Consider the following 24,908-nt stretch of genomic DNA (forward strand, 5'->3'; position numbering starts at 1 on the left):
AGGTACACGCCTCGCGTCGAGCTTCCAAAGCTTCGAGATTCGCTGAGACAGAAGCATCCCAGTTTTCCCTCCCTTGCCCGACGTCGCCGCACACGTATGCCCCGACGACGACGAACACGTGAAACCACCACCACCACCACCACCGACACACCCGCAACGATCCGTCCACAAAATAGACGCGACGCGTTCGTAGCGGACGCGCGCACACAGGGTGCCCGGCTCCACACGAACGAGAAAAGTATTCAGAGCTCGGCGTGTGTGTCCGTGACCGATACGCTACGCGTAAATATGTCTCTAGGTGTACGTATATTTCACAGCATAGATTTGTGGTGGCGCACATTATATCGGCGGAGGTATGTGGAAGACAAGCAGCAGCCTCGGCAATTCAAAGCGTCCATTGAAAGCACGTCTCCATTCTTGCCACCACATTTGTAAACCGTTTCGTGCCGAGCTTCTCCCTCGTCTCGTCTCGCGCGGGTGTTGAGTAGGTGGTAATAGCTAATAAGAAATGATTTGCGTTCCGACAAAGTCAAACCAAAAACCTTTTCAAAACCACCGCGAACGGCGTACATAGGTACACGCAATTAATTCCTCCGGAGGAAATTCCTTGCCTTGTTCTGTTATTTTCTCCCCACTTCAGGTTTTTCTTCATCCCCGCGCGACGTTTTCGCACACTACGTACGCGAGTAACACATGTTCCTCGAAATTTTAAGCTTCTCATTCCGTTCGTCGGATATATTCGTTCCAAATTATCTACCCACCGGCGCCGTACGAATTAACGTCCGATTACGTACGAACACCCTGCGGGCGGCCGACTACCGAAATTTTTCATTCATTTTCATTCGTCTGTTTTTTACGTATATTTTTTGATTTTCATTAGCCGCTCGTGTGAAGGACGCGACGTTCCGCACGTACCGCCTACTTCTTCGTGGCGATATTCTTTCGTAGCGCGGAGAGATCACCTGTACATTTATTTTATTAGCGGCGTTCAACGATAACGAGGAAATCGCTCGTGGCAGCAAACCCCTCGGTGAAGAGCAATCGATGCCCAACAGCACCCTCGTTCGTTCATCCATCGGCGCGCTTATTAAACCAGCGCGCGCGCTGCAGTTTCATTGCAGAGTAACTTCACCGCAGACACGCGAGTACACGCAATTTGTTCGCTCTCCCCGAGCGGATGTCCGAAAAACCACTCGGTCAACTGTCCCGTTCGACGTGAGAGAAATGACGATATAACCAGCCACCCCCCAAAAAAAAAAAAGGAGACGGTGAAACGGAACAAGTGGCTTCTTTAGAAAATTCGACCATCTAGAGACATAATTTCTCTTTTTTTTCTAAATCACGGTAATCAGGAGAACGAGGGAAATCTGAAATCGGAAGCGCACTTTTCTGGATCCGATGAATTTTCGACGGTGTGGGAATACTCGCGAGTCCTCTGCAGGGATATAAGGATGTGATTGGGGTGGAAAGGGGCGGCGTCGGGTAGCTCGGGGCCCGTAGAGCCCGTTGACGTCAGGACACCTCCGTGGATATCAGGGGTCGGTCAATCCGTCGATGGTAATTGTCATTTTCCGGACGACTTCCGGCATCCGATGCTCTTTTTCTGCCGGCCTTGCGAGTATTTTCAATTATTTTTACGATTAAGAGTTTCATCTGTCGACACCGAATCGCCGGCTCATCCGCGCGATGTTTGTGACGGTAATTACACACGACCCTGCAGCAGAATTCACGAACCCCTACGACAACTTTTCCCCATTACTATATACATATATCGCTCTCTACTCCGTACGTACGCCACCTCGGCACCTCGCCGAGCACGCTGCACCGGCGGCAACGACGACCGGGGTAATCGATCGTTCCCATATTCCCTTAATAGCCGGTCCTTGTCGTCGGGGCGTTGAAAAAAAGGAGAGCGAAAAGAAAAAAAACGAACAAAAAGAAACAAAAAAGAAGGAAAAAAAAAGAAGATGTCAAATCACGAACAAACGTCGCGGGCACGAACGCTTTTGATCTAAACGTTCGGCTGCACCAATCACGCGATAATAGCTGCAAGCTCCAATATCCGCTTGTTCCGGACAACCGTATTTATAACGTTAAAAGCTCTCGGGATCGTTTTATTCGGAATCCTCGGCATTTCGTGTGTCGAGAATTTTTTCACTCACGCTTAGATCGCGTGATCGCGGTAACGAAACTCAATCGATGAATACTTTGAATATATATACATCGGGAATCTCGAAACGCATAAATTCCGATCGGTATGACGTTATAGGTGACGAGAGATCGGACGGAGCGGTTGTTAGCTATACGGGCCGGCTCTTATCGAGGAACCAGTTTTAGCTCAGGGCGTTCGCAGCGATCGACGAGTGCTAAATAAGAAGTGAAACGCAGAGCTGCGCTATACGAGAAGACCGTTTTGATCCCGCCCGCCATCTTAACCTAGTGATTGTGTATATATATATCGATAGCCGCCGGTCTTATCCGCGTATAGATATAATGGAATTACCGATTATCTCTCGGTATGGTCAAGCTCCTTCGAACGATCGCGTCATCCCGCCGGGGGTTTCGGCCAACGGCGAATTATTTCATCTGTACGGTACGCGCGGCTATCATACTACCCGATGCATACCTCGCGTTATTACACACCGCGGTTATACACGTGTATATTATATATATATATGTGCTTCGTTTTTATGTCATTTATTCATTTATATATCTCCTATCCATACAGAAAAGGATATTCCTACGTACAGTAATACGACAAATACGAATTTCCGTTCCTCCTCGCGATCGCGAGCTTCACCCGAGAGGAGGAGGAGGAGGAGGAGGAGGAGGAGGTTGTCTCTAATCAGACCTTGCCCCCAATTACAGGGATGCAGACGGGCGTCCGCCGCAATTTTTCTTTATACGAATATTCGACGATCTCGTTATACTCGCATCGATATTAAAAAGAAATATACCTAAATTGTAATAAAAGAGAACTTGCGGCTAGCGAGGGACATCTCCCTCCGATCTTTCTTTCTTTTTCTCAGCGTTTTTTTTTTTGTTTTTTTTCTTTCGAATTCTCTGCAAAATTCTTTGTCAATATTATTCCAGAGATAAAAGACCGTGTCATATTAAGTGACAGAGAAAAATAATATTTCCAGAAGATGAATCAAAGACGCGCCTCACGTAATACAATAATCCGAGAATTATATCATCTGCAGAATAGACACGCTCTCGGTATTATACGTACAAATTGTCTCGTGTAAATCAGTGAGCTGTAACGACGAAATAAGGCGGTGTATAATATTATTATATATCCGTGGAAGAGAAAAAAAAGTTTCACTCGACGATGAGCGTGAACGCATAGTAGGTTTTTCTGTGTATATATATACATATATATATATGTGTATAGGTAACCCCTCCGTAGTTCCTGTAGCGGTACAGAAGGATTAGCTCCCCCAGCTAGCACTTTCGTCCGGCTCATTGTAAACTGATTATCTGGAAATGAGAGAAATCTCCGGCGTTCGGTGTACCTTTTGCTCCGACAATCAGCCTCGACGATTCAATGGAAGGTACAAACGACCCTTTGATCCTTGCTCGACTCAACGATTCACGGATTCGCCGATTTAAGGCTCCGTCGCACTCTACGCCGAGCGGCCCACTCGTCGCCTGAAATGAAAAAAAAAAAGAGAAAAAAAAGAGGAAGAAAAAAATCAATCCAGGCATCCGGGCGCGATACGGTAATTATCGACCTACTCTGTGGCGATTTCTGTTGTGTTTCTTCGCGCTAAGCGCGTCGCTTTTCGATTAATCGTCGCGCAATTATTCTAATCGACGTTGTATTTGAAAACTTTGAATTTTCTCACTTCACCGCGAATTCGTGCGAATATTTCATACAAGCGGTGTAGTCGCGGTTCGGGTCTCAGGAGACGCGTGTGAGCCGCGTGTGCCGATTATTCTTTCGAAAGAAGAGAGAAAAAAATCATAATTATTATCGTTAGGTGCGACAATAGTTTCGAAGAATCGACACATAGCCGCGAGTTCCTCGCGTGTTTAACTTATAGATGAGCGTGGAGCCATTCTCACCTGCTCAAACAAAAACCCCAGGGTGAAGTCGACTGTTGTGTTTGCATTATTATGTTAATGACAAAAAATAAAGATAGAAAAAGAAGAGGAGAGAAAAAAAAAAAAAATAGAAAAAAAATAAAGTAAAAGAAGGGAATGACGATACACGTCAACCTCAATTTCGGAGGTGAAGTTGAAAAGAAGGCAAAGCGTATTTCATGTAGCTGAACAAATGTTTGCTAGACAGATCGTTACGTTGCGTTATAGTTTTTACGTCAAATTCAGCTAGACCGCGGTTGTACCCTGCAGTTCCGTGCGTCTACGCGACCACGTTGTATATTACTCGTCCCCTATATGAGCAGATATTGAATTACGATCGGGCGACATTATACCGCAATAACCGTAGCGGCTATTGTATGACAAAGATCAGGAAAATCTGACCGCAAACCGGAGGAATTGTAAATAATTTCATTTGCCCCCGCGTGTAATTAATCGGCTCCGATTCGTCCCGTTCTACGAGGTAATCAAAGGGGCGCAAAGGTAATCGTAAAATTCGATCGACAATTAACCAGTGATCATTTCGCACGCGTTTTACTCCCCGCGGAGCACGTGATATTACAATACATTCGGTGGTAACAAGGCTGCGGCCTCGCAACGGTCAAGTGCTCCAACTGGAATCGACGACTCGCCGAGCGCAAAAGATATTGAAGAGCGAAAAGCTCTTCGGTATTTCGTACGCTGGGAGCGGACGTATCGAGGTTAGCAATTATCGTGCTCCTACTCGACTCGGAGGAGCTATGGTTTGTTCGGCGCGGGGTGCGTATTATACGGGCACATGAGACGGATCCCCCGGATGGTTCGCGAGTAGCGTGACGGTTGCGAACGTACTTGGCTCGCGTGGCGGCGGAACCAGAGGCGCCAGCGATCTCTTAAACCGAAGTCAATCAGTCGGCGAGTGAGTCGGTTGCGAGCGAGCGAGCGAGCGAGCGAGTGCGTCGGGTGGGTCGGTCGGTCGGGCGGCGTGATCACCCTCCCTCGCCGGGCGCGTAACGCAATTACGATTGTTGTTTGAATGAACAATCAAGCGCCCTCGAGACTCGCCCCAATCATTCAATTTCTGTTCAATCGCCCACCCCCCGCGCGAGCGAGCGAGCGAGCGTTCTGCAACGGTTCTGGTTCCAGCTCCCGCGTCACGAGCCAACCGGCCCCCCACCTACCCATCCACCTACCCACCCCCGCGGGAGCTTTCGAAGGTCGCGCGAAACTTTGTTATATACACGCCGTGAGGTGGAGAGAGAGAAGAAAGTTGAAAAAGGATAATAATGTAATAACGAGGGAGAGGGAGAGGGAGAGGGAGAGAAACGGATTGATGGATGAATGGTGCGTAGCGAAGGCAAGTTCTGGGTAACAAAGAGAGAATTCTCTCCAGCTTCTTATTTCCTGCGGGTGACAGGACGAATATTACCAGAAGAAATGTAATAACAGGTCGGGTTATCAGCAGTCTATATAGCCCCCCCGATACCCATACCGCGTGGTACGTACGCGTTTGTGCACGTGAGTCCAACACAGCGTAAACTTTTGACGCGTGCTGCTGGATCCGCGTACAAGCACAAAGTTCTACCAAAGCTCGTGGTGGTATTGAGGGTACGTAGTCGCCAAAGTGCGTGTTTCACGTCGCTTGCTTCGTGGGTGCCGCCTGTGCGTGAACGTGAATTAAGCGAACGTGTACGGCGTCGGGGTCGCTACGTTCGTCGTTCACCCTGTGATTAGGTGCCCACCACCCCTCCCACTCCATATATCTGCGCAACAAGCCCCTCGGGGGAAAAATCGTTCGCTCCGACGCCCTCCATTATTTTCAGTTATACTTACATATTCGTCGACTCTGCGACTTGCCTATTGCGAAAATAATCAGCGCTCTCATCCAGCGCGACCTCGTTCATCTCCAAATTTACAAAGAGTAAAAATGTCTTTGAATTTTATTTTCGAATCCTGCTTTTTTCAAAATTCGAAAATCTCCCTGGGGAATCTCCGGATTCTACCTGAGACTCCGGCGGTGCTTAGGAGCAGATAGACCGCGTAACAGGGCCGCGGTTCTCGATTCGAGATCTCGAACCGGGCAACGGCACCGGCGGAGCGGCAGCGGCAGCGGCGGAGTGACCGGATCGTAGCGGAGGTCATCGTCCTCTCGCGTCCTTGCCAGCCACCTGACCACGCCGCACCGTCCGCATCGGTAGCGGCGACGTAGCCGCCACCTACCTGCCGTTCGCTTCGTTCGTTAATTCGTTCGTTCACTAGCTCATTCGCCTGATCGCCTGCCTGCTCGGTGAATGCTTGACTGCCCGCCAGAGCAGACTTATCGAACCTTAGCCGAGCTCGCCGGCTGTATCCATACGACATCCGTAGCGGCGAGCTCGATCTTACAACCGTCCAGGTACACGCCCACGTGCCACGCCAACGTCTACCGGACCAATTGATCATATCTATAGTCTATTAATAGAGCCAACTACCTGCTGTTCCTTACGATCGACGTCCGACTCGCGACGCTCGCCGCGGTTCGCCGTTACCGATCCGTGCGGGGATCCAACGATCGACGTCCCTCGTCCTCGCGATTTTTACGTCATTTTTGGCGTCGCGATGGGAGCTGAGGACTCCAGTTAGGAAGAACGTCGGGCCTTTCTTTGGAAGAGCTGTTTGTGCCCCGGAGACGCGTCGCCGTTTTCTTCATTCGGAGGATCTTCGGAATCTAGCAGCGTCGACATCGCCGCCTAATACGGTTTTGGGAATGCGCGATGCAAAATTTATAATATCCTCTCGGAAAGCAGTCGCGCATCGACGGGTCTATCAATTGGCTAGCCGCGCGCTTTCATCCCGAAGAAGGAGAGGCGCAATAAAACCGAAGAATTTTTATGGAACGGCTGCCGTAATTGAGCCGGATTTTATTCGATAATTACCAAGCTACACCGACTCCTGATTCCGCTGCGGCAGCAATGATCATTCGTGTTTACAGTACATCGTAGGCTGCAACTTGCGCCGCGACTTATTCAAAATATTTTATACTTCCCGCGAATTCGTTTGCAACTATATAACGCTTATAATGCGTTCGTTCATTTTATAGCAACTTGTAGCAGACCTACGGCCTGGCATTCCGAATATTTCCACCGACCGGTGACGTCATTCTCCTAATCGTCCTTCTGTGCATATCCGAAGGAATATATACACATATACATACATACATATAGCTCGTACGTTATTACATCCCGTCTTACCTGGACTCGCAGCTGCGAGTTTATCCATCGGCGGTGTTCAAATTACGCTATTAGGAATCTATGATTACGGGTTAACGTCTGAAATTAAAAGAGAAAATTTATTATAACTCTACGGCAGAAGAATTAAAAATATACGATAAACGAAATTTCGAAAAAGCAAAAGACAAAAAAAAAAAAAAACCGATAATTTCAAAGCTATAAATAAGCCAGAGGAAGTCACGTATTAATTAACCGAACTCTTGACTTATTTTTTTTTTTTCTTTCAAGCAACACTTCTTCGACCCAATCTAAACTACCCCAGAGGGCATTGCCGGACCGGACAACGTCGAGCGATTCTCGAAATCCTGCGCAATTGTTTCACCTCCGGTGTGTGATGTACTCTTGAAATTTTCCTCTTCGCTTCCACGATTTTTAATGCAAAAAAAAAAATAAAAAAAAAAATTGAGAGAGATGAGGAGGAAAGAGGTAAAAATTATAAATTGAATGGAAAGAGGACGACGAGAGGAATTTGGAGAAGAGTTCCGGCTAATCGAGATGACCCGTCTTTATTATTCGCAAAAATTCACGCCTTTTCATCAAACCGGTAATTTATTGTATAAGAGGTGGAATAAAATGAATCCGTTCACAGCTGGGGATATTATAACGTGTAGAGCGCTGTGTAATTTAAAGGAAAGGTTATAGACGTGCGAAATAGCTATACGTTGTTCTCGTACGGATACGACGTGTAACATAAGTATGGGTATCTCCGGGTATTTAACTCCCGCACGAAATATGCGTTCCGAGAATATGACCGGTGGCCGTTGTCGACGACCTCCTTGGCGAGTCGTGTGACGCATACCTGGTTCATTACGGGATTCCTTTGTCAACTCCTGGAAAGGAGTGAAAGATGAAATATGCGATTGTCAGCCGCGCTGAGCTAGCGCGGGTTTTAAACCGGGCGATCAACGTTCCCCAAATCTCGCACCTGCGTTTCTCATAGAGCCTAATTACGTTGCGCGGTGAAGTAATGTTTTGTGTTTTTTTCTTCTTCTTTCTCTTCTCACATCTTCCCTCTTCCTTTGAACTTTCAGATACGCTTACTTAGTCCCGATGCTCCCGATGACCTGTCAACGGTGGATGAAAACTCATCGCCGATAAAGAGCGGAGGATCAACGCTGCTCGCGGAAAAGTCGAACTCGGTGAGTACCCCCGGATAATACCGCTACGATTCACCTGAAATATTTTCGGACGCCCGCGTAACCGCGGAATTCTCCAATTAACGTTAGGAAGCCCGACCTACGACGTCGAACGCTGACTCGTTCTCCCATGGCTCTGATCGTCTTTTCCTTGGATTATTTTTTTTCTGTAACCCCCGGCTGAGCATATCCCTGAATGCGCGCCAGCAACGTTGGACGATCGCTCGTAAAATGCGTCGGCGAACAGATACGAGTGATTGTGAACGTTCGCTGTTCGCGTCGCTCCGCGGTTATGGTATTTTTTAATGAAAAAAGGAAAGGAGAGACTTTTTTCTAGCCGATATTTGCGCTCGTGTACCTCTAAGCTGCGCGGGTGGGTACGGTGCGTTAATACCAACGCTAACCTGAATCCGCATCCAATATTTACCGTCAGATATCTAATCTGCGAAATACTGATTTGCTGCAGGCCACAAAGTAAACCTGACCGAAGCGCTTAGCGAGATGATTCCCTAGTTTCGCTTCTTGTTTCGCGAAAACCGTGTATTTTGGACCGGGTCCTTATATTAGGACGAGTGGGGGGAGATCATCGCGTTCTTCCTCGTAAAGTATATCGTTACTACGAATAAGTTCTGTGCGTTCGCATGACGATTCGTTGGTGCGATTGTATAACGCGATCCGTTCGTCTCCGTTCCTTTTACATGATCGTTGTGCGCTGCAACTCAAACCTGGATGGGGTACGACTTCTTGCCGGTATCCGTGTCCATCTGACCGGAGTCCTGGCGAGCGCATCTTTTCATTCTCATTTTCTCCTTTCTCCTTTTTTCTCATCACCGTCTCGTCGGACGCACGAACGATGAGCGGAGTGGATGTGCAATGAATTCGGAGGCGACTTCGATCGGTTCCGCGCAGATTAACGAAACGGCGATATTTCACAATACGACGATTGGTGTACAGATTCGAAAAAAATTAGATCCATCGTTTGCGGACCGCACAACAGTTTCCGTTCAAAGTTTATCGTGTTGCATCGGCAAATAATAGGCTGACCGAGGTGAGACTTGTGATACTCGAGTGTAACGAGTGTAACGTATAGAAAGGGTGGTAACGCGAACGCGTTGGTGGAGCTGTGCACGGTGCGTGTGTGACACAGAAATGCGCGCTACACAAGAATGTCTCTAATCTAGTTTCGTATCTGTGGAATATGATTTTTCTAAATTTTCAAGTAAAAGTTCTCTCCCCGTTTTTTTTATCGGGTTCGGTGCACGTATAAAAGACAATCCATTTCCTGTTGTACCGCTGCCACGTTGTCGTTATTGCGCAAGGTATATATATATACATATATATGTTGTGTATGTAGGTGAAGTTATGTACAAATATATAATCGAATGGTATGTATATATCGTATACATATATGTGCGCGAGTATTGTGGCGTGTACCCTAGGAGCGCGGTAAGGATAGTTATAATGGTAAGGTATGGTGATAGGACAGGAGGTAACGTACGTGTATAGAAAGGCGGTATTGACTTACTTCTACAAGTTTGAGAAGTCTAACGTACAAACGCGTTGAGCACACAAGGATCGGTTACAAGCAGTAATCTGTAGCTTGTCTCGCGTTTGTAAATACAACAATATACCCGGCTAGAATATCGTGTATCTGCGGAGTCTCGGTGCAGTGGAGATAAAGTTTTGTACCATGAGAGCTTACGGTGCAACGATCTAGCGAACTGCGTCGGACCTCTCTCACCCCCGCCACCGATATATCCACCCCCTCTAACTACGTAGTTTTGCGAGGAACGCGCTCCACGTATCCTGCATCCAACTTGCGGACTTACAACTCGTAGCTACTCACGCTTATCTGGAGATTGCCATTTCTTCGAGATACATGGGGGCTCTGTGTATCGCTGTACATACACCTATACCTATACCTGTGTATCGGAGAATGGTCAACGACCAACGTTGCCCACGCGCGTGGGAGTGCAATACCGTCATTTTTTAAAACGTGTAAATTATCGTTCGTAATCACGCGTAACAAAAAAGAAGAAAGAAAAAAAAAGAAAGGAAACGAAACGAACAAAAATCCCACGTATATTGTACCGACTACGGTTTCCACGATTTTTTCTCATCTCGGCGACGCTTCCATCTTTTCTGGATATTAGAAAAATTTTCTATTCTCTTGATCGATTTATTTTTCTCCTTTCTCCACCCACACCGTATCGGTACGTACGTACGTACGTGCGAGTTATTTAAAAATCCGTGGCAAGCTTGTAACCAACGCCGTTCAACAAACGTCAGCTGTTCAAACATCTTGTTGTTTTTGACAGCACATATAGTATAACGTTCGATGAGCGGAATCCGCGATGCTTGACCAGAAATAATTTTTCTTCTTATTAAAGTTTCTACAGATAGTTATATACTCGCGCTGCGGTGTTGAAATATCGGCCGAGAATTGAGACGTTCGACAGCTTCGTGTATAATATGTGTAGATAATAAATGTATATGCGCATATTATGCGGGTGATAAATTTGAATATTTTGGTAAAAATCTGACGGATATGTACGACGATCGTACGATAGGGAACAGAGGTTGCGATCGTTCCTTATTTATTTGATAGTTTCTTCTTCTTCTCTTTTTTTTATTTTTTTTGTCAAAAATATTTTCTCTAAACGAACATTTCCGCATACCGCTTCTACATTCGTTCGGCTGTTGTATGTACGGTAGAAACTGTAACTATGAAATGGCCGCCGATCGCTAAACGTTTAGGCGGTCATTTCGTTTTTTCCTGTTTTATTTCATCCGCTTTCTCTCTCTATTCAAGAATGTCACATGGATTTATATACTTGGCCCATACGATCGCAGTTTTTACGATCTCCGAACGAACGACTCGGTTTGTTTCGAATAAAATTAGAAGTCTTCGTTCTCCATTGGCTGCTTGCGGGATAACCGAGCGAAGAAAATTGTAAGGAGGAAAAAAAAAAAAAAAAAAAAAAATATTTGTTAAAACAACGTTACGGAAAATGTAGAAAAGTAGAGGGATTTATCGGGATCGAAAGCGACGACTGCGGAAAACGGAAGGACGCCGGATTATTCTGTTTTCTCGGTGATAATGTTTCCGGTGAAACAGGTAAATATATGTATGTAAAAAATATTATATATAAATATATATAGATATATATATATACACGTGAATAAGATGCGGTGGAAAATATCCGGTGAAAAAGTGGCGGGTCGCGGGATCGGGAGGCTTCCGTTACCGCCCACCCGAAGGCTGCTAGATCTGCAGATTCCATCATTAGGTTAACATCCCTGTATTTACGTACGTACATTTCGTTTGCCTATGTATGCGAATATCGTCTATCGGGGTACCGTACCGTGTACAGGAGATATTCGTATGCGTGAATTTTACTCTACACACACCGCGCATGATTTCTCTCTCTCTCTCTCTCTCTCTCTCTCTGATAATATTTCTCTCTCTTTCTTCCTCCTTCTCTTCATCTCTAATAAATTTCCGTATCTTTTTTTTTCATCTCGATTCCTTACAGCCATTCACGACGTTACGCCAGTTCCTATAATACTTTACAGTCCTAGTTGCACGTATGCACGGTATATGTATACGTATAAGTATATAATCTCCCGTTACAATGGCATTATTATACCTCCGCCGGTGGATTTCGAGTATAATCTAAATCTCTAACCAACTATTTATACACGCCTCAATGATATTTATGTAACCCTCCCGGCTTCTTTCGCCGTGTATATCTAATACCACAGCTAACACGTACACGCGCGTGTGCCTGCAAGTAGTTTTACACACGCTCGCCAATATCGCCGCAATCCGCACAGGCTGATATCCTACCTATACCTACTCGTACACGTATATTTTATACACACGTATAAGGTATGTACGTGTACGTAACTACGTACATGAGACGCGTCGAGTTCGCGACTCGGTGACTTTCCGAAGGTATAAGGTAGACAGATATATAGTTGTTATAATCTACATCATTCTGCAGCGTTCTGTGTGTGTACCGAACCCGCGCTGCAACGGTGCTGCAGCGAGCGACCCGGGTTGTTCTCCTCCACTCGCCCCGCTCTCCTCACGTGCGGCGGTACGCCCGTGCATGTGTATTTATTGTACGTAACACTTATATAGCTACCTGCTTATGCCAATTAGGAAACAATGGATCCAACAATATAAGCAACCACAATGGTAAAAGGGGCGCGACTTGCGTAACCCGGAAGACAATGGCCGCGTAATCCGCTCCGTAATTCCGCATAAGCGAAGTGCAACGCGGTTCTAATTTTTCCCAGTTGTTCTTTTCCTTTTCTTTTTTTTTAATTTTTTTTTCATTTTCGTTCGGTTTTTTACTCTAATTTCTTTTTTCCTCGTTCTCGTTTTTCGGCTTTTTGTTTCCCTCCTTTCTTTTACCCCCCCTATTGTTTTCCCCTTCCAATTGTCAACTCACATGTACGTAACGCGTGACGAATTTTATGCAACTGTAACGCCTCCCTCTTGCCACGCAGCTCCGGTATCGCTTATGAGGTAAAATGCATATATACCTAATCAACTTCGTCGCAAAATCGCTGAAAAAGATTTCCAAAATTTAGACGATAGAAACAAAAAAAAAATTCGTTCAAATTTATACATCGAAAAACACTTTCGTTTCTCCCCGGAAAGTAAATTTGAAAAAGGAGAAAAATGTGAAAAAATTTCGCAGCAAACGAGAATTCGATTAACGGAAGCGAAGGAGCGAGACGACGGGATACATGCAAACGAACGATGACAGTGTCGTTCTCGTACACGAGTATACGGTGGGTAGTAGCTGGTAAAGAGTCGCGGGATGTCGTTCGCATTAAAATACGAGACGAGTCAAAGAAGAAATAATGTCTTGCTGATTACTCGCCTCGGTGGAAGTCATTCCCTACCCCAAACCCTCTTCATTTCCCCCCCTCCCCCTTATTCACCCCCCAGTGAACATCCCCGCGCGGCGGTCGTGTCTACCTATATAGATACAAGCGACTCGGGGCGGGGATAAAAATGATGTTTGCGCAAAACTCAAATGCATTACTAAGTTCATCTTCTGAAGTAGGTAGCTGAAGGTGAGTAGGAGCGCGGGGTGACGTCGGTGGATGAGAACATGGATGTATTGGGTCTTCCTTTTATCTCTTGTCGTATTGCTTCTGTGTTTGTTTTCTTAATTTTAAGTCAAGAAGCGATTCCTCTTCTTCCTTTTTTTCTTTCCATCCCGTTATTTTCCTTCTTCAGATCGTTTGTGGAAAAGTATTTATACAGACACACGCGCCCCGGCGTACAGAAAATTCACGTAATACCCGCGCGTACGTATGTTCACGCGTCAAGTGCGTTACGAAAAATTACTTCAACGCCGAAAGTAAATTTTTCGGCTGCGGTGTCGCAGCGTTGTTTTTTGTTTGTTTTTACACCGTGAAACAGAAGATAAGAAGAGAAAGAAGAAAAGAAAAAGTAAAAAAAGTAACTGCGATCGTACAAACGTGCGGGGTGTGGGGTGCATGAGTCGCAGGTTGCATGAAACGAAGAAAAAGAAGGCAGGGGGTGGGTGGGGAGAAAACCATCTATCCATAATATATGGGAACCGCGCGACGTAAAATTCTCCAATTGCAAAATTGATGCGGCTTATGTTACCAGCCCTTGCCCGGACTCGCACCGGTCTCGCGGGTGTCCTCTGCCCCTTTTGACTGCTTCTGTAGCACCGCAGCCGCTTGGTAACTCCCGCGGTTCCTTCATGCTTCTCGTTTTACCGTAAAGTAACTCCTCATATTGTACAGGGAGACGTAATTCATTTTTTACCGGACTCGGGTCAATTATTTATAAATTGCTACCCCCTCGGGATGTTCTATTTCTTTTTTTTTTTTTCTCTCTTCTTCTCTGTTTTTTTTTATTATCATTTCCTTCCTCTCGAAGGAGCGAAACGCGGCGAACACGAGGGGTGCTTCTCGTCTGACTTTACTTTTTTCACTCCCTTGAATTTTATTTTATTTTCTTTTTTTTTTTTCATCCAGCTTCGCGAGTCTAGTGTCATACCTACCTTATATGCTTGAAATCGACGTATATATCTATACGACTGGTCTACGCAGAGAGCCATATAGGTACCGCGTATCGCGAATGGAAGACTGGAAGCTTCGACTGAAAAAGCAGACGAATTCGTCGGACGTTCAATTAATAAATTCTAATTACCTCCACTCGATCGAAATTCGCATACACACGTCTTTTTTATTTATTCATTTTATTATTCCTTCCTGCCTCTTTTTTTTTTTATTTTATTCCTCCCTCTTTTTTTTTTTTTGTTCTGTGTTGAAATTTTATCTTTACCTTTTTAACGGGGAGGTATAAAAACAAAAAAAAAAAGGGGGAAAAAAAAAAAACCAACGTCGAGAGTATCGGGAAAAGTAAAACAAACAGTTTCACGTCGAATCTGCAGCGAACGATGTGATTGGTAGGTACAGATATAACGTTTACAACGCTCGGAGACGTGCGGATTATACGGGAAAATACCGATGACTATCCCCGCGAGTCGCTTGTGTGGTACGACGCGCGTATAAAGTTTAATTCGCGTACAGGTTTACGCAGACACGCGTTCCCGTGTACCTGTGCGCGTTGTATCGTTGTACGTACGTACGTACGTACGTACGGGGACCGCTCTAAAGTTATACCCATACAATTACGTTGTCCCAACTCGACGCATCCATTGCGTTTTCGTTTGCGTTTGATGCTCAGATCATCCCCGCGACGAGGGCCGCACGCGCTTTGACTGCTCCCCAGAGGACGAAATTTCTCCCCTTCTTCGCTCCGCTCCCTCTTCCGTTGCCGGACCCCTTCCTCCCTCCCCGTACCGCGGCTCCGTCTATTCCGCCGCCCCGTCCCCTCCCTCTCTCTTTACGTCATATATTACGGATTTGTGTTTCTTTTCTTTTCCGTAGTCCTATACGCGACCGAACTCTATCTATTCTCCCGTCTGTTCCACCACCACCACCACCACCGACGACGACGTACACGTCTCTGTGCGCGCCCACCCTTTTGAATTATACACCCAGCTGTGTATACGCCGCTGCATTCACAACATCCGAGATCTACGATAAGGATGATAATTCCGTAAGGACACATGTACGCAATTCATTAAGCCGACCGGAGAAACGCACCTATAGGGGGTTGTCGCACCCTCCCTCCCTCCCTCTCGGCGGATGCAAAGTCCCTTCTTCCTTCTCCGCAGCCCGACGATATTCCCGAAACATGCGCCGCCGTCCTCAATTTTCGAAATTTCGCAAGCGAAGTTCGATCTTTGTTTCTTTTCTCTTTTTTTTCTCTCTGATCTTACGTCGAATCCGAGAGCGTTTGCGCGCCGCGGATTTCGGGCTCCCATATTTTTTACCCTTGGAACAACCTTGATATTATACAGTCGTAGGGGTCCATTGTCGGCCGCGATCATATAGACATTGTGCAGCTCTTTCAACGTCTACAAAGCTTCGCCTCTTTTCCATCCGTCCGTTCGCTCGCTCGCTCACGTATGCATGATATAAACAGATTAAGAGAGACGGGGGGGGATACATCGGCGGTCCGGCGGCGGTACACGGGGGCTGAAGAGAGCCTAGCCATTGGCCATTGTGCTTCTCTTCTCTAACGTCATCCTCGTCTTCCTAACGTCGACGCGTACCCGATGCACACCTCAGCTCCCCGTTGTCCCGACGGTTGTAAGTGTAAGAAAAGAGATTGCAGCCGCGAGAGGCGAGCGTCGAATCCCGTATACAGCTGGGGTATACACATAATATATACGAGAAGACGCGTTATACGTGTGCGTCGGTAGGCACCCGGGTCGAGGTCATTTTTCACCTCGCGTTCCTCAGAACTTCCTTACCTTATTCTTTTCCATATGAAACGTACGCACCGTGGCAACGTTCGAGAAATTTTTTTCACAATGGCCAGTTTAGGCGAGAAGAATTTCCGTCCGGAGATTAATTAGTTACATGGACTTAAGCGCGTGTAATTTTTCTAGTATTAAAAAACCCCGAGTAAACTCAACGCAACGTGTACGGGGGTTTTGGTTTTTTCGGAGGGGGTGGAGGTGGGGGGACGGGGGGCTGCCCGTATAAGCCTCTTTTGAAGAGATCGCTGCCGCACATATGCGTGCCAAGGTCTTTAAAACTGGTCACAATACGACCGCTGGCTACGACCTCGCTGAATGTGAGCATTAAACGATTATGAGGAAGGATTTATATAAGAATAAATAGATAACAATGGGACATACTTGAATGCAGAGAATATTCGACGCGCTATATACCACGACGACATCCCGTATACGCCCGGATACCTTCGCATGTGTACGTACGTAGGTCCGCGTTATCCTCCTCTCATACATCTCACAATCAGCGGTTATATTCTTACGGATCATATTATAACCCCTTTTTCATTTCGTACTCCTGATGGAGCGTTATCTCGTATATCTACGAACGACAACCTGTACCGCGCGTCGTGACGCTTACAAGCGTTCTCCGCTGACCGTGTCACGGGGATCCCGCGGACTTTTCGTTCACCTAACTTATTTTACTATCTTCGCGTTACTACGTGGGAACCCAACACCGCGATCACACTTTCATATTCCCGCGCGTACACGTATACACACTTGTACCCGTGACGCCGTGCCGGGTTCGCGATGGGAAGCTGCGGAATTCAGATTTTATCGGAATCGTTCGTCTTGTCAGATTCCGACGCCGGCCATTTTTTCTCCCCCGATTTCGCTTTTTCGACCTCGGGAATTTCGCGCGCTCCTTTTTTCCAAAGAGCGCGGTCGTCTCGTCTCGTCTCGTTTGCAATTATACTATACTGGGACGTAGAATTGAAATTCGCAACGATCTCAACGATCACCGGCATTGTTCGCGGAAGCCCGGTTACGCTGCACACGTAGCGATTTGTTTATAGGGGAAAAAAGTTTTCGGCCGAGGATCGAGACACCCCTCCGACTCGAGACGGGGATCACGTGACGCAAATACAGCAGCTGAAACATCCAGAGTGGAACACGTGGACGGAGTATTTCCTGCCTCCGGAAAGCCCACGCGAGCGTCTTGCACACACCGCGCCTCGCGTTATACACCGCACCGAAAACGCACGCCAACTACGACTCGGCGGCAGCATCTCGCGTCTCAATCGAAACCCTTTTTTTTTTTTTTTTTGTTTCACGGTAAACCACCGCCGGGCTAACTGGACCGAATTCAAATCGTCTCGACGATTGACTCGTCGTCCGCACGTACGACGAATTAAATACACGTGGGATCGGAACGTCGCGTGGCACGAACTCAATTCCCTGTACACATATAATGTGCTCGGAAAAAACTACCGCGTGCGGCAAATCGTTCCACACTGACAACGAGAGTCGAACGATCTCGAAAACGAAGGGGGCAGGGTGATCCGCTCGCTACCAGGTAAAGATCACGACGCGTCTTCGAATCATCCACATCGCGTAGACGTCGGTCGAGAGAGAGAGAGAAAGAGAGTCGGTAGGAGATAAATAGAGAAAGATGCTAACGTTTGCCCGGTTAAAAGATCTATCAGGCAGCTGCTGCGCTTCCATTGTGTCGTGACGGTTCGTTATGGGGTTTGCTTCGCGTCGGTTCAGGTTGGCCAGCCTTGACTCGACTCGCGTTGAGTTAACGTACGTTTGTCTCACACTCAACGCCAACGAATCTTTCGGACTCGTAGACTCCGGTCCACTCGACGACTACTCGCGTACACGTGTGTCTCTCTCTCTCTCTCTTCTCTCGCGTTCGCTCCCACAGTTCGACACGTGGTCCACGTCACTTTCCGATCTCCGCGAATTCCGCTACCGAATCCGATTCCGAATACTATTACCCTCGGAATTTTCCCGTAAACGTTGTCCCCTTCGCCGGATTGCTGCAACCTTGGCTACTCGTCTATTCTTAGGGTACACCGATCGCTCGCGATAATTATATGCAATCCGATGCGGTATAACGATGATCGCGAAAGTTGTAGCGACGAAGGGAATAACAAAATCGAGATAAGGAACCGTTGAACGTAATTTACATGGACGTGACGTGAAACCTTGTAGTTTAAAGTTACGATCGTTCGAATCGTTCTCTCCATCGGGGTACCCTTCCCGAGCCCGATCCTCCGAGTTCCGTGATCGCTCGGTAAAAAAATTGACGCGACGATCTTAGGATGGAAACGTAGGAATACCTGCCCATATTATACACGACTCGCGTCGATCTCCGTCGCATTCCCGAACTACGGGGTATTACCGCAACGTCCGTCCGTACCGTTTTATCCCGTATCGTTATTATTCCACAAACGGATTCCGTTAGCGTAAGATGAAGTAATTTACAAATGGTCATTTCTCGGTTCGACTGACGTACCTACTACGAAACTACCGCGCGCAGCACGTGGGGTAACACAGAGAGAACACTCCGGAGGAGTAAGAGGAAGAGGAGGAGGAGGAGGAGGAGGAGGAGGGATGAAACTCTTTGATGTCTAGCGCAGATACGATGATAATGATGATGGGGGCTGCCGCTACGTTTAATGGTAGCTGCGCTAAGGTAGCCCGGTTACCACCTTCGCATTCACCCACACTCGCTACCGCTCTCACAAACTTCTCTATCCCTATCGGATGAATCTATGCCCCACGGACTGACTCCTTCTTCACCGAGGCACGAACAGTAGTCGGATACCCACTTTGCGTCTGATCTATAGGTACATGCATATCCTCCGACACAACCCCCCGAGAGATCGTCCGTATCGCGACGAATCCAGCGAAAAACAACGTCCTCAATTTTATCCACGACTATACAGTATACCAAATCCAATTGTCGGAGGAGTTGAAAAAATTGTTGCTTTTTTTCTTAATTACGTTGATTTTTTCTTATCCTCTTCTTCTTTTTCTCCTCTGAGGAATACGGGAGGCGCATATACCGCAGGTCCGCGTTTTGTTTTTCTGCATCAACCCGGGCTCCTTTTGAAGAGTCGGAAAGTGCATCGGAAATATGTATGTTTTTTTATTTTTTTTGTTCGTCGTTCGTTTTTTTTTTTTTCTTTTTAGCGAGTTTAATGGTCAAGGTGGAGGATAAAGTCGGGGGGGGGGGCGGAGGGGGGGAGGGGGGGCAGCGCGCATATCGGGCGCGGTAGTCGAGGATTATAAAAGGCCTTCGTAAAGCCGATGACAAAAACGTTCGACGTATATATACGTGGACGCGGTGCGGTGCAGTTCCTGACTTGGAAAGTTTTAGCATTACCATTGTTGTTCCTCGACTTTTCTTACCTCTTACAAGGCTTTGTAGCCTCGAGGCTTCTTCTTCGTGTCACGCATACTACGCGCGTATACCGGAGAAAGAGCGAACAAGCGGTTGATGGAATTGCTGACTTCGGTTCGGCGTGTACATAAGTAAGGTATCGGCTAGGTACAATAAAGGCCTTGATGAGTATAAAATAGCAGTCCGCGTGCCGCGTGAAATCCAGTACGGGGAGTATCGTAATGGTAGTTCAGGTTTTCTGTTTGCGGAAATCATAGGCGAGCGGTGTAGGTTGCACGTACGTACGTACGTCGAGGGTCTCGAGCTCAGCGGTAGCCGTCCGGGGATCTCCGATCGCTGTTACGGGACGATGACGATGACAAAAGAAACGATCGTACGCGAGATCGGAGAGCACGCGGTATAGTCCGAGAAGTGCGTCCTGCTTTCACGCAGCGGCAAACGGCGGCAACGGCAGTCCAATGCGGGCACGAGAAAGTATACCCGGTCCATCCGCCTCGTACATACCAATCGAATAGAAAGCCAGATGAGTGTTTATAGGCAATCGAAATCGTTAAACTGTACCCTACCTCCGATACTCTCGCGAGGCGTTCGACGCTGAATTTACCACTTTTTTCGAAAAAGAAAAGAAAAAACGAACGGCGCATACCGAGCGCGAAGCACTAAAATATCAATCCGTTGCTCGAACTCGCGCGATCTCGTCACCTCGCTGACCTGGAATGGCGTAGGAAATTTTAAATAACGACTCTTAAGAGCCGCAGATTTTATAAGCTCCTCGCAGCGTCCGCCGGCGTGTTGCAGCGGCGGCAGCAGCAGCAGCGGCAGCAGCCTCGTCGTGAAACTTGGTTCACTGCACCGTAGGTACATAGGACAGATACGCGCGCCGCACCCCTCCCGAGAGTCTCTCGATTCTCGGTGCGTTTTAATCCTCCGCAATCGTTTACGCTTCAAATTTATCTGTACGGAATATCTGCCCGCGTCGCCCTACACCGCGCAAAACCGATCTCGAGCGGTCGTGTGCGTGTGCGCGCCTCTCTCTCTCTCTCACTCGTACACTACACGACGTATAATAGCGTTGCGTTAGTTCGGTGCGCGGTGTGTAACTGCAGCTCAATAAACTATCGTCTATAAACTCGTTTCATATCGGTTAAATCGCGAGGGAATGAATATTTCCAGAGGAATATTATCGTCCCTATCTGGCCTCCATTATCTAATCTATATATATGTATATATGTATATATAAATACATACACGCTGCACTACTCTCGGTTATAGTAGACGAGCGTACCTTATATTCCTACGGTTGTACCTACCTGGCCATATGTGTACCGGGAACGGGCGAAGTATATCGCACCTCATTCTTTCGCTCGACGATCGAAGTTTCTCCCGGATCGTGCGGATCCACTCGGAGAACGCGGACTGTTGCCGCTGCTGCCGCTGCCGCTGCACCGCAAACTACCTACCTCACCGCGGTATTTCGCTACATACAAAAATAGCGACAAGTGTAATTGGGTTATTGCGCGCGGACGCGAGGGGAATAATGATTCGAACGACGGGTGGTCCCCGACCGCGTAGTTACGGACGATCCTTCGCCACTACGCGCTCACGCATCGCCGCCTCTTGTACCTTGTCCGCGGAAATTTTTACCTCCGCACTCTCCGTCTCCGCGTTCATCGAGAAGTCGCTCGAGTTTCTTCGCCCAGCCCTCCTCGTACCACGATCCTCGAAACTGCAACCCTTTTCTTGGAAAAAGGGAATCGCGCCCGTGACCCAAAAAAATCGTGATCAAAAGCTTTCGAAATCCGGGGGTTGGAAGGGTGTATCGGGTACACTTGTATCGGCGCAAGTTCGAGCGTCGCGGTATATCCCCGTTCAGCCGGCTAAACTTGGAGCGAAAACTGATAGCTGGCCGTATATAGACGGTGCCGGTGGTGTTACATCTAGATATACTCCGAGGGCCGATAAATACACCGGGGTACGGTCGGGGAGTAGGGTGGCGTAGAGAAAAAAAAGGAACGCCGTAGAGATCGAACTGCCCCGCTCGGCGAATTATTGGCGTTTTAAAAATATTGTCCCATTACTTATTCAACGACGGGCTAAAGTATTGCTTTCCAATAGTATCCTTCGATCACAATTTCCCGACTGCTGTATTATTAAAGGACCGGGCCCTCTCTTTTGCCCACGGTATACTCTATACACAGAGCGAAACCGAACGCCGGTTACTCTTCTCTCTCTCTCTCTCTCTCTCTTTCTCTCCGTGTATACAAATGCACGGTGTACGAGACGGACGTGTGCTCGTAGCACACGTAAGGGCACGCGGGTTTCCCGCGTGTTGTAACGTTATTTTCACGACCATACGGATCACCCTCGTCCTCGGCGACCGGCACAAATCGGTTCTTTTACATGAATTTTTGTGTCGGTCGAGGGCAGGGGACTGGGAAATAATAAAAGGCGGTTTATCGTACCGCGGCGTGACCGGCGGGGCCGACTGCAGTAAGGAAACGTCGCGATAGTTGCTAAAATATTTATCATTACCTTTGTACGAAGAGAGCGAATACTCGGTGTGTGTAGGTATATATGTACATATATATATCGAAACTCGCCGCTTTTGCCTCCGCCGCTGCACAAGTTATACCGGGGGAAACGGGTTTGCCCTCCCCCCTCCCCCCCCCCCCCACCCCGTTCGCCCCTCTACGGGTTTTATGAAACATCGAAGATCCGCGCGCTCCGATGACAAAACGACACGGAGACCTCCGCCTCGGAGAATACGAGAAAATTTGTAAATTTCGTAAAATGGGTAACGCGACGGCAGATTAACGGCGAATTTTGAAATCTGTCTTTTTAATGTACCCTGTGTATCCCGTGTGTTTTTCTTTTTTTTTTTTTCTAACCCCATGGGAATTTTTTTCAATTGTAATTTTTCTCTCTTTTTCGTTTATTTTATAGATCGTAGGAAATCGAGTAGCTTGTACCGAAATCGTTTCCCCTCAAATCTATTCGTTTATCCCCGTAGGTGTATCAGATCGCGTATATACAGTGAACATCGTGTAATAAAAACGACAAACTTCCGTCTCTGTAACGTAAATCAAGGCGAGTAAAACAAAAAAAAGAAGGAAAAAATGAACGGTAGTTCGTATTATCCCATATACGAGCTTATAATGTCGAAACGAGAAGGAGATAAAATGGAGAATGAAAAAAAAATGTAAAAAAGAAAACGGCCGAAATAAATGATAATTAAATAAATATCGAATGATTAGAAAGTTTCGAATACCCGCGGAGCGATTTAAATTATTCGGATACCGTTAAAGCTTCGAATTCGTATTTGTATCTAATTCATTCATTCTAGTACCCACTCGTTATTCCCGGTGAATTCTTGTTCGTTTGACTCGGGTCGTCAACACGCGATAATTTCAATTAATCACGTCCCGTTTGAGGAAAATACCTGTATCGCGTGTCAGATCGGTGTACGTACGGAACGGTGTGAGATGTGAAAAAAAAAAAAAAAAAAACATATATAAGAATGAATAAATAAAATAGAACGAAGGAAATATACAAGGTAAAGTAAAATATAAAGTGAAATGAAATGAAATTTCAAACTCCGTACCGTTAACTCACGATCAAATTTTATAGAGCCGGGGTATTATAGTTCGGAGGCTGTAAAACGGACGGACCCGAGGGCCCCCACCGTTTCACCGGATGCCAACACAGACGTTGCATACCTCGGTGAAATTATACGCGCATTATTTCAACGACATACCTAGTTTATGGACGAATAATACCGATACGGACGAGCCCACCTACGCCTCGATATATTTAAATATAATTTTATCGCACGTTGTCGTGCGGAGATAAGAGATAAATATATAACGCGAATCGTAAGCGCGAACGAAACGGGGAGGGGGGTGGGGGGGGGTTACGAGTTTCGTATAGCGACTGGCATTCCGTCATTAAAACGGGCGAGTGGCAAATTCGCATGGAGAAGTGATCCGCAAATTTCTCCCCAACTCGCGACGGGTAGCTCGTAACTAATCGAATCAGTACCGCGAAACGGGGAACAGCGAATCCGGGAGAACCGAATTACCGGGATTCTGGTAACGAGGCAGAGAGTAGTTAACAAAAGGAACAAAATCGAGGGACGCCGACCGGCTCTCGGCGAAATTGTTAAAAAAAATTCACTCTTTATCCGCACATACGTACGTACGTGCGTACCGCGCGTTACAATAACGCGTACCGCGATGTTCCGCGTGGGTGTAACACGTGTACGATAATTTCAACCGTGTGCGCGGCGGGTGTGTTGAATCGCGGGGGTACGAAATAAGACGGCGATGGGAAAAAAAAATAAGGAGACAAATAAAGCGCGGCGCGTAAAGCCAGAAGTGAGCCGGGCGGGGTTACGGGCGGCGGCGTATTATCAGAAATCTGTCGAGTTCCTCTCGGTTTTATTTTAGCGGGGCGCGGGTCCAGCGGAGGACGAGACATGAGGTCTCTATATATCCGCTGACTCCGCGTTGCCACCGCGCGTTATAACTCGGTGTTGTGTACCGCGCGGCATCCCGCGGGGCGGCTCGGGCACGGGCGTTAATGAGGATCGGGAACGCGTTACGGTCGGAGGTTCCGCGACGACGCGGTTGGGAAACGGTCGAGTCCGACCGACGGTCGTAGTCGACGCATAAAACGCATACATTAGAATTCACCGATCACCGCGGCGATCCGATCAGCCGGAGCCCGCGGTACCGGCGGATTACGGAGGACCGTGGAAGGCATCTCCTCGGAACGAGAGGGCGACGGGGGGAGGAGGGTGAGGGAGGAGGGGGGGAGTAAGAGAGGGAGGAGGGGGAACGGCGGAGTCCTCCCGGAGACCGACGACCGGAATGGCAATGCTAAGCGCCGCGGTGCTTTCAATTATTCCTCGGAACAATCCCACAGCTTGTTTCCTTTCCCGATTACATCTCAGGGTATTTATTTGCTCCTGACTTTCGGACCGTTCTCCTCCCCCTCGCCTCACCCTCGCTCGCTGACCGACCGCGCGCACACTTACCGCTCCCGGACACCGCTCAGTTTTCTACATACCGGCTAGTTTCGTCGTGAAACTCGGATTTACACGTCCACCTTTTTTAACCACCTATTTCAATCAGCGGAT

General features: G+C 47.4%; 1 protein-coding gene across 3 annotated transcripts in view; it reads left to right on the top strand.

The window, feature by feature from the left end:
* Positions 1-24,908, top strand: part of LOC105685920 (transcription factor SOX-5) — a 123,540-nt gene that overhangs the window by 17,420 nt on the left and 81,212 nt on the right. For all 3 annotated transcript variants that reach the window (XM_048655108.1, XM_048655109.1, XM_012400403.3), the window contains exon 2: positions 8,384-8,491. The gene's annotated coding sequence lies outside the window, so the exon portion shown is untranslated. The remainder of the gene's footprint in view (positions 1-8,383; positions 8,492-24,908) is intronic.

Source organism: Athalia rosae, chromosome 5 (assembly GCF_917208135.1).
Source record: "Athalia rosae chromosome 5, iyAthRosa1.1, whole genome shotgun sequence".
In the NCBI taxonomy this organism is placed as follows: Eukaryota; Metazoa; Arthropoda; class Insecta; order Hymenoptera; family Athaliidae; genus Athalia; species Athalia rosae.